General features: G+C 45.2%; 1 pseudogene; it reads right to left on the bottom strand.

The window, feature by feature from the left end:
- Positions 1 to 405: 405 nt before the first annotated feature.
- On the bottom strand, positions 406 to 10,903 carry LOC105721767 (large ribosomal subunit protein eL21-like; annotated as a pseudogene).
- Positions 10,904 to 11,173: the final 270 nt, after the last annotated feature.

Raw genomic sequence — 11,173 nt, 5'->3', positions numbered from 1 at the left:
TACCAAGTTGGCCAGACTGGTCTGAAATTCCTGACCTCAAGTGATCCACCACTGCCGCCCCCCAACCCTGACCTCCCAAAGTGCTGGGATTACAGGCGTGAGCCACCTCGTTAGCGGAAAGAGATTCTTAGTAAAGGTCAACCAAGTACTAAAAAAGAATCCAATTTATTTTTCTCATTGACTGTATGCTGAATCTACCTTTGATCTTTGGAGAAAGGAGAAATAGTACTGATAAACTTTGAACTTATCTGCTAAGTTGCTTATTAAGCTAAACAATGACAACCATCAAGTGGCTATACTTTTAACCTGGGGTCCTTTGGCATATGATACGTGTTGAGAGTAATGGACTTACCTTTTTTTTTTTTTTTTTTAACAGTCCAGAGGTCTTTTATTTTTTTTAAACACCTATTCATAGGGAAGAGGTTCCAGCAGCTCAGGCTCCTTCCCATTGGTTCTCACACAGTGCGCTTCTCTGGGTGGAGCAAACTGGCGCTTCAGCTGAACCCAGGTACCTTTCTCTTTGGTTTCTTTCTTTTTCTGATCATTTTCCTTCACACGTTTCAGGAGGCTGTCTCGGCTCTTAGAGTGCTTGATGTGCTCAATACACGCATTAATTATCTTGGCAAGAATCTTGCCCTTCACTTGTTTGTTTACAGCACTGCCAGCCGCATGCTGGTAACACTGTAGCTCTTCCAGGTTTGCCATGATAACATTTGTGGGGCATTCCTTTTTTGAACAGTAGCCATTCCCTTGAGGTCTACAATATCACCTTTCTTACAGATTCGCATAGACGTGGCCAAAGGAACAACTCCATGTTTTCTAAAAGGCTTCAAGAACATATATCGAGTGCCTCTCCGCTTTCCCTTTGTGTTCGTCATTTTGGTGAATTACTGGAAGATGGAAGTTCCAGCCAAAAGGCTGGGCTTACCTCTTCTAGGAAGACAGCATGCTGTTGTGGAAAAGGATGGCATTCGAAGTGAGAAGACCTCTGTTTGGTCCCGCTCTGTCGCTTACAGGCTGTGTGACTATGAATGAGCTATTTAATGATTTGGAACCTGTCTCCACATCTGTAAAATGGAGATATCATCTGCCCACTGCATCTCAGAGGTCTGAAGTGAGTACCAGTAAGAGGGCGGATGCCAGATTGTTTTATAAACTACAGAGAAATATACAAGGTTAATAATCAGTATTTATATCTGTATGCCACGGCTTTAGCAAGTGCCTGGCACAAATGTACTCAATAAGTGTTTATAAAATAAATTAATATCTCAAATGCTCCTGGAGTACAGACCCATGAGAGCTCTAGTCAGCTATAACCAGGAAGCCTCAATAGTTATAACGTTTATTTCAGATGATGTGGGCTGGGCGCAGTGGCTCATGCCTGTAATCCCAGCACTTTGGGAGGCTGAGGCTGTGGATCACTTGAGGTCAGGAGTTCAAGACCAGCCTGACCAACATGGAGAAACCCTGTCACTACTTAAACAATTACAAAATTAGCTGGGCGTGGTGGCGTATGTCTGTAATTCCAGCTACTTGGGAGGCTGAGGCAGGAGAATCACTTGAACCCAGGAGGCAGAGGTTGCAGTGAGTCGAGATTGTGACATTGCACTCCAGCCTGGGCAACAAGAGCGAAACTCTGTCTCAAAAAAAGAAAATACAATATAGATGATGTGGGAAGATTTTTACCTGTTCACATTAACACCACTTTAGTGAGAATTTGATTTTTAAATTCATGGGTTGTCAAAATGCTTTTTACCTCCTGCTATGACTTTCCATCATTTTTCTGCCTGTTGGCACTTCCACCAATGGTGAACAGGAACGAAGGAGTTAACAAATTGTGAATCATTCGATTTCATATTTCTTTTTTATTTTTTTTGAGACAGGGTCTTGCTCTGTGACCCAGGCTGCAGTGCAGTAGTGCCATCTTAGCTCACTGCAGCCTCGGCCTCTGGGGCTCAAGCGATCCTCCTGCCTCAGCCCCCCAAACAGGTGGGACCACAGGCACACACCACCATGCCAGGCTAATTTTTGTATATTTTGTAGAGACAGGGTCTTGCCATGTTGCCCAGGCTTGTTTCGAACTCCTGAGTTTAAGTGACCTCTGCCTTGTCCTCCCAAATTGCTAGGATTACAGGTGTTAGCCACTGTGCCTGGCTGCCGAATTTTGCAGGTTTCTATTAGTGCCAATAAAGGCCATAAAGAGGGGTATGCTACTGGCCAAAAACTGTAGCTTTTGTGCCTCACACTGCAATGCCTGTTGATATGGAGAGGTACTGACTTCATCCTCTGGCCAAAAAAGATGATAAATTATAGATGACAAATTAGAAGTTTGGGCATATGCTTGGGGAAAGGAAAAAGTAGAAGAATACAATCTCAGCTTCAGCCTCCCAAATAGCATGCACCGCCATGGCCAAGCTAATTTTTGTATTTTTAGTAGAGACGGGGTTTCACCATGTTGACCAGGATGGTCTCGATCTCTTGACCTCAGGTGATCCACCCTCCTTGGCCTCCCAAAGTGCTAGGATTACAGGCATGGGCCACTGCGCCTAGCTCCTCCATTGTTTCATTGCCGGCAAGCAGGCTCAGTTGGACTGAGCTCCTACTCTGTCCTCAGCACTTCTAGCCATTCTTAGGAATATGTGACAACTACATAAACACATTGTTTTCCTAATGATAGTGGCAGGAGACAGAAAAATTCCTAGATAGACAGGGGCAGGTCCCTGGTGAAAACTAACCTTCCAGCCAAAGATGGCTTAAAGCCTGAAAACTGAGCACCAGTTCCCGGTGGAGTCTACGACTGGAGTGAGAACTTCCTGGATGCCTTTTAGCTAATCCAATGGTGCTTTTTCCAGGCCCGCCCATGGACCAATCAGCATGCACTCCCCCATTCTGGGCCCATAAAAAGCCTTGTCTCAGCCGCGTATTGGACAACCCTCTTTCAGGCTCCCCCTCACACAGGGCTACTCACTTCGTGTCCCCTCTCCTTGTGGAGAGCTTTTCTGTCACTCAGTAAAATTCTTCTCTGTCTGCGTGACCTCATTCTTCTTCTTCTTCTTCTTTTTTTTTTGAGGCAGAGTTTTGATCTTGTTGCCCAGGCTGGAGTGCAATGGCATGATCCTGGCTCCCCGCAACCTCCACCTCCCAGGTTCAAGTGATTCTATTGCCTCAGCCTCCCAAGTAGCTGGGATTACAGGCATGCGTCACCATGCCCTGCTAATTTTGTATTTTTAGTAGAGATGGGGTTTCACCCTGTTGGTCAGGCTGGTCTCAAACTCCCGACCTCGGGTGATCCACCCACCTTGGGCTCCCAAAGTGCTGGGATTACAGGCATGAGACACTGCGCCGACCGACCTCATTCTTCTTGGTTGCAGGACAAGAACCTAGAACCCACCAAATGGTGGGTGCATAAAGAGCCGTAACACTGTAGCCCTCCCTCCTGGTCGCTGAGCAAAGGGGGAGAAAAAGCCACTGTGCACCACATGCCCGCTTCACCAAGCTGCAGGCGACAGGACTGAACGAGCTGTGACACAAATGAGCTGTAATAGGACCCCCATTCACCGTGCCTCAGGCAGGAGGAATGAGAGAGAACTGTGTCATTTCTTGGGGACTCAAACCTTGGGACACCCCCAGGCAAGAGCCATAACACCCCTTGGGGCTCCATGGTTGCTGGTGTTTTCGAGTTTTCAGGCGCCACTATCAAAACGCTGGTGCCTAACATGAAAACTCTCCATGGCACATCTAGCTCAGCGGCAGGCTGATGAGCACGGAGTCCCTGCTCATGAACAGGATCTGGGCTGGTAGCGTAAGCTGAGTGCAGCCCGCCAGGCCCAGCTGGTGGAGTGAGCCCAGGAGTGAGCCCAGAGCCAAGCTAAACCTGGACAGAGGCACTGCCAGCCATGGAAATTTCCAGGTGGCAAAGCGACATCAAAAGCATCCTGTGTCACTCCATCATTTATTTCAATGTTAATTCTTTATGCACTAAAATGTTTTGACTTATTGCTTTGTTTTCTCTTAACCATTTTGTACAGAAATCATTCTCAAAAGTTAAACATCTTTGACCACTTTCAACATAAGGTAGGCCAAGCACAGTGGCTCAGGCCTATAATTCCAACACTTTGGGAAGCCAAGGTTGGGGGATCGCTTGAGCCCAGGAGTTCGAGACCAGCCTAGGAAACATAATGAGACGTTGTCTCTACAAAAAAAAATTTAGAAATTAGCTGGGAATGGTGGCACAAACCTGTAGTTCCAGCTGCTTGGGAGGCTGAGACAGGAGGATTACTTGAGACCAGGAGGTGGAGGCTGCAGTGAGCTGTGATCATGCCACTGTACTCTGGCCTAGGCAACAGAGTGACACCCTGTCTCCAAAAATAAAAATAAAAAATGAAAGTAAAATAAACATAACATCATTGCGATGTGTTACTCTGATGGCAGATAATGTGGGGACAGTGTAATTGCCCAGTGGCTTCACCTTGCCCTCTGCCTAGACAAGGCCAATTTATCAAGACAGAAATTGCAACAGAGAAAGAGTAATTCACGCAGAGCTGGCTGTCCAGGAGATCGGAGTTTTATTATTACTTAAATCAGTCTTCCTGGGCATTCGGGGATTAGAGTTTTTAAAAGATAATTTGGTGCGCACAGCAGTGGGGAGCACTGATTGGTCAGGTTGGAGATGGAATCTTAGGGGGTTGAAGAGAGGTTTTCTTGCTGTTTTCTGGTCCTGGGTGGGATGGCAGAACTGGTTGAGGCTTGTTACAGGTCTGGGTAGTGTCGTTTGATCCATGGAGTGCAGGGTCTGCAAAATATCTCAAGCACTGATCTAAGGTTTTATAATAGTGATGTTATCCCGAGGAGCAATCTGGGGAGGTTCAGACTCTTGGAGTCAGAGGCTACGTGACCCGTAAACTGTAATGTCTAATCTTGTAGCTAATTTGTTAGTCCTGCAAAGAAAGACTGGTCCCTAGGCAAGAATGGGGTCTTTTCAGGAAAGGGCTATTATTAATTTTGTTTCAGAGTCAAACCATGAACTGAATTCCTTCCCAAAGGTAGTTCAGCCTATGCCCAGGAATGAACAAGGACAGCCTAAAGGTTAGAAGCAAGACAGAGTCAGTTAGGTCTGATTTCTTTCATTGTCACAATTTTCTCGGTTATGATTTTCCAAAGGCAGTTCTAATACCTTTGGGAAATTACTGGATAGTTTGTCTCTTCAAAGAGTCACTCCAAACTGCTGTGTGTTTTGCATTTCTGTATCTTTTTTTTTTTTTTTAACAAATACATATTGTCCTGTTCCTAGCTGTTAATTAACACTTTTTCTGACCTTTATATGCCATCCTCTGAGAACATTCTCTTCTAATAGGCAATTTCTAATTTGGTGAGGACAAGACTGCCAAAGAGCCAAAGTTTTTAGAAGGTTTTATAAAACAAGAGTAAGTATACCGAGGAAGAAACTTCCCAGTGAATAAAGTGCAATTCCTTGTTTGGTGACTTAAATGCCTCTTATTCCCTAGGTTCTCAGCTCTGTTCTGGCTGAATCACTGTCAAGTAGACAGTATTATTACATCATAAATAATATTGTTTTTAAAGTCTTCTAGCTTTCTTCCTCTCACCCCAGTCCTAGTTAATTAACTTTTTGGCAGTTCTAGAACTGGGCAACAGAAGAGGTTGGCTTTATAGACAGAGAAGTGCTAAAGAAAGAGCAAGACCCTGTCTCAAAAGAACAAAGAAAGAAAGCAGAAGCAAAGAACAAAGAGCGTATTAGTCATTTCAAAGCTATGTTTCTTTTCTTTTCTTTTTTTTTTTTTTTGAGACAGAATCTCAGTCTGTCACTCAGGCTGGAGTGCAGTGGCTCAATCTTGGCTCACTGCAGAATCCACCTCCTGGGTACAAGCAATTCTCCTGCCTCAGCCTCCCGAGTAGCTGGGATTATAGGAGCACACCACCATGCCCCGCTAACTTTTGTATTTTTAGTAGAGATGGGATTTCACCATGTTGGCAAGGCTGGTCTCGAACTCCTAACCTAGTGATCTGCTCACCTCGGGCTCCCAAAGTGCTACGTTTCTTATAAGGCAGGGACAGAGAGACAGAACAATAGAAAAATAACTGATTAGGAAACATCAAGCTACTTTTTTCCTGTAAGGATTAAAGCAGAGGAAAGTTCATTATCATGCCTAGTGAGGATTTACACTGGCCTGTTTGGGAAATTATTTGTGATTTTGGGAAGGGTCAGTCAACTTAGTTTGGGTTTAGTAATGTGGAACTTTGGCATGGGTGAGTCCCATTTTGATTTTTAGTCTTGTCCCTTGGGTCTAAGAGCAGAAACTTTGTCCAAAACAATGGTTGTCCTGTAATTTTTATTTAGCACATTTAATCACAAAGATTCAAATATATAACACAAAAATAGAATTACTAAAAGAAACTGACAGATCCGGCCTAGCGTAGTAACTCATGCCTGTAATCCAAGCACTTTGGGAGGCTGAGGCAGGTAGATCACCTGAGGCCAGGAGCTCAAGACCAGCCCGGTCAACATGGTGAAACCCCATCTCTACTAAAAATACAAAAATTAGCTGGGCATGGTGGTGCATGCCTGTAATCCCAGCTACTTGGGATGCTGAAGCAGGAGAATCTCTTGAACCCAGGAGGCAGAGATTGCAGTGAGCTGAGATCAGGCCACTGCACCCTAGCCTGGAAGACACAGCAAGACTCCATCTCAAAAAATAAAAATAAAATAGGAAAGGAAAAACAATTGACAAATCCACTAATCACATGGAACTTTTTTTTTTTCACATGGAACTCTTAACATCTCTTTTTGAAAGTTGGATAGGCTAAAGAACATTTGAGTATTATTTACCTCTTTGATATGATGATTTAAAATAAGATATATATATTTGGTCTCTGTTCTTGGTTCCTGGCACACAGCTCCTAAAACCCTTGGAATCAGAGGAGTGATGAGTATGTTTTGTATGCTAATGAGATGACCGAGTTGGGCTGGCAGTCCCTAGATAGCTTCAAGATGGGGATTGGTCACCAGAAAGCCAAAGGTAGGATTAGAGGGTTGGGATTTTCAGTTCACATCCCACCCCCAGCTTCCAGGGAGGAGAGAGAAAGTGGAGTGGATCATCAGTGGCCAATGATATAATCAATTGTCAACCTAAAATAATCAAATCATCAGCATCCAGTTTTAGAGTATATTCAAGCAAAAAGCTGGGAACAGCCATCTGGATAACATAGACTCCAGGGAAATGGGGTCAGTCCTCCAAAGTTAAAAGTTAAAGTCTTGCTTGTATTGGCTGAAAATAAAGAAGTTTAGTAGGATTATAACGTTTTCTATACCAGACTGGTTTATGAGTAACAACAATTTAATTAGTTGCAGTTTATTTTCTTTTCCATACAGGTTTTCTTTTCTTTACAACTTGTTTTCATTCAACCTTTCCAATTTAAAGGTGTGTATTTGACAGTCCGTCTTAGATACTATGTTAGTCGTGAAATCTTTGTGTGGAAAAGAAAAGAGGGAGGTTAATCTATAATGAAAATCAAGTGAAGAGGGAAGGGGTCCCTGATGCTCTTTAGTCATTTACAACATATTAGGTCAGGAAGAAGGCCAATCTATAATCAGAGAAACATAAGTTACAAACGCTAGGTTACAGCTGCCTGCTTATGGCACTCAGGTCCCAGAATCACATTCCCTTAAGACTCAAAATATTTTAAAGTTCCAACTGACACAGGATTCTTTCAGTGCCACTTCACCAGCCAGAAATCTTCATGGCTGGTGGCACCTCTACCTGGGCCTTGCTTGGCTCCAGGCTTACCACTAGGCTCACTCTCCCCACTCAGTCCAGCAGGCTGTGCTCAGTTCATGCTACAAGCCCAGATTCTGTGCCCATCGTGGCTCTGCGCTCAGCCTGCAGCTGGTCCAGGAATGCCATGACCGTCTTCCACCTTGGGTGCCAGCGTCTAGACAAGGGGGACACAGCAGCACTTGAAAACTTGGAGATGCCAGCAACCACAGAGCCCCAAGGGGTGCTATGACTCTCACCTGGGGAGTTCTGAGGCCTGAACCCCCAAGGACTGTTAGAGCCCTCTCTCCTTCCTGCTGCCTACAGCACGGCAAATGGTGGTGGTGGGGAGCGTGTTACAGCTCATTCATGTTTCAGCTCATTAGTATCCTGCCATCCACATGCTTCAGTGAACAGGGGCATTGATCTGCCACCCCACTCTGGCCTGAGGCTCCCGGGCTGGCCCAGCCCCACTGCTGCTTCTTCCTGTCATGTGGGACAGCCGCCTGACACTGGCAGAGGGTGAGAGGGCTACAGTGTTATGGCTCCTTTTGCACACACGGTTCAGTGGGTCCCAGGTTCTTGTTCCATATTCAAGAAGAATGAGGTTACCTGGACACTGGAGAGTGAGCAGGGCAGAGAAGCTTTTACTGTGCAACAACAAAACATCTCTCAACATGAGAGGGAACCTCAAGTGCGTAGCCCTCTGTGTAAGAGGGGACCTGAAGGTGGGTAGTCCCAACATGTGGCTGAGTCCAGGGTTTTTATGGGCTCAGAATGGGGGAGTGCATGCTGATTGGCCCATGGATAGGCCTGGAAAAAGCACCATTCGACTGGCTAAAAAGGCATTGAGGAAGTTCTCTCTTCCCTTGTAGACTCTATCTGGGACAGGCAGCCAGTTTTTCAGGTTTCAAGATGTCTTTGGCTTGAAGATCAGGTTTCACCAGGGAGCTACCCCTGTCTGCCTAGGAATTTGTCTGTCTCTTGCTGCTATCACAACCACTTAGATTTTGAATTACTTATTTTCACACAATCATGCCTACATAATGAAGACTATAAAAACCTAAAATGCTTAGATTCAGATAGCTTTTGGATTGCTGAACATGTGGAGGTGCCTAGAAGGTGGTGTGCCCAGAGACGGCCTGGAAGCTCACCCCCGTTCCTCATGCCTTGCCCTATGTATCTCTTCCATTAAGCTGTTCATCTGTATCCTTTTTACTATCCTTTATAAAGTATATTAATATAGTGATATAAAATAAATTTTATGAAATAAATGTGTGCACATATATAAAGTGTTTCCCTGAGCTCTGTGAGCCACTCTAGAAAATTAATCAAACTCAAAGAGGGGATGAGGAGAACCCTGATTTATAGCCAGCCAGTGAGAAGATCAGGTTACAACCTGGGGATTGCAATTGGCCTCTGAAGTGAGAGGCAGTCTTGTGGAACTGAGCACTCAACCTGTGAGATGTGATGCTATTGAATTAGAGGACAGGCTGTTGCCCATGGGAGACTCTGCTAAACGATTGCTTGGGCCAGGAGCAGTGGCTCACGCCTGTAGACCCAACACTTTGGGAAACTTAGGTGGGTGGATCACCTGAGGTCAGGAGTTTGAGACCAGCCTGGCCAAAGTGGTGAAACCCCATCTTTACTAAAAATACAAAAATTAGCCAGGCATAGTGGTGTGCTCCTGTAATCCCAGCTACTCAGGAGGCTGAGGCAGGAGGATTACTTGAACCCTGGAGGCAGAGGTTACAGTGAGCTGAGATAGCACCACTGCACTCCAGCCTGGGTGACAGAGTGAGACTCCATCTCAAAACAAAAAAAAACCCTGCAATTGTGATGTGTATCACTTAAATCGGTGTGATAAGAACATTTGCATCCTGTTTTTTGTTATTCTATATCAGACCATATCCAGCTCCCCATGTTATGAAGTGGTTTTATAAACATAATTTTTTTCTTTCCAATTTTTATTTATTTATTTAGAAACAGAGTCCCACTCTGTTGCCCAGGCTGGACTGGAGTGCAATGCTGTGATCTTGGCCACTGCGAACTCTGCTTCCCAGGCTCAAGCAATTCTCCTGCTTCAGCATCCTGAGTAACTGAGACTACAGGCGTGTGCCACTGCACCTGGCTAACTTTTGTATTTTTGTTTTTCAACAGAGATGGGTTTTTGCCATTTTGGCCAGGCTGGTCTCGAACTCGTAGCCTCAAGTGATCTTTCCACCTCGGCCTCCCAAAGTGCTGGTGGGAGCCACTGCACCCGGCCTCATATGCAGGTTTGTGACATGGGTAAATTGTATGTCATGGGGGTTGGGTATACAGATAATTTTTCACCCAGGGAATCACCATAATACCCAGAAGGCAGTTTTCAATGCTCATTCTCCTCCCACCCTCCACCCACACATAGGTCTAGTGTTCCTTTTTTTTTTTTTTTTGGTTATTTAGTCTTTATTTCATAATGTTAAACTTAACTCTGCAATCCAGCTAGGCATGGAAGGGAACAAGGAAAACATGGAACCCAAAGGGAACTGCAGCAAGAGCACAGATTCTAGGATACTGCGAGCAAATGGGGTGGAGGGGTGCTCTCCTGAGCTACAGAAGCAACGGTCTGGTGGCTAAGATAGACACAAGTCAAACTTGTTAGAGTCGTCCACAGTCAGCAGTGGTGATCTTCTTGCTGGTCTCGCCATTCCTGGACCTGAAGCGCTCCATGGCCTCTGCTATATTCATGCCTCCTTTCCCCATGCTAAAGACCACATGCTTGCCATCCACTCAGTCTTGGCAGTGCAGATGAAAAACTGAGAACTGTTTGTGTTGGGTTCAGCATTTGCCAGGGACAAGATGCCGGGACCTGTGTGCTTTAGGATGAAGTTCTCATCATCAAATTTCTCCCCGTAGATGGACTTGCCACCAGTGCCATTATGGCGTGTGAAGTCACCACCCTGACACATAAACCCTGGAATACTTCTGTGAAAGCAGGAAACCTTACAACCAAATCCTTTCTCTCCAGTGCTCAGAGCACGAAAGTTTTCTGTCTTTGGAAACTTGTTTGCAAACAGCTCAAAGGAGACACGGCCCAAGGGCTCACTGTCGACATACTTTAAGTTCTGGTGTACATGTTCACAGCATGCCATTCTGTTACATAGGTATACATGTGCCATGGTGGTTTGCTGCACCCATCAACCCATCATCTACATTAGGTATTTCTCCTAATGCTATCTCTCCCCAGCCCCCACCCACCAACCGGCCCCGGTGTGTGATGTTCCCCTCCCTGTGTCCATGTGTTCTCACTGTTCGACTCCCACTTATGAGTGAGATGCTGTTCCTTTCTTTGTGTCCTTGTGTGCTTAATGTTTAGCTCCCACTTACAAGTCAGAACACGTGGTGTTTGGTTTTCTGTTCCT

Source organism: Aotus nancymaae, unplaced genomic scaffold, assembly GCF_030222135.1.
Source record: "Aotus nancymaae isolate 86718 unplaced genomic scaffold, 86718_ANA_hifiasm-v0.15.2.pri h1tg000076l, whole genome shotgun sequence".
In the NCBI taxonomy this organism is placed as follows: domain Eukaryota; kingdom Metazoa; phylum Chordata; class Mammalia; order Primates; family Aotidae; genus Aotus; species Aotus nancymaae.
Note: the sequence above shows the minus strand (reverse complement) of the source record. Positions and strands in the feature narration are given on the sequence as shown.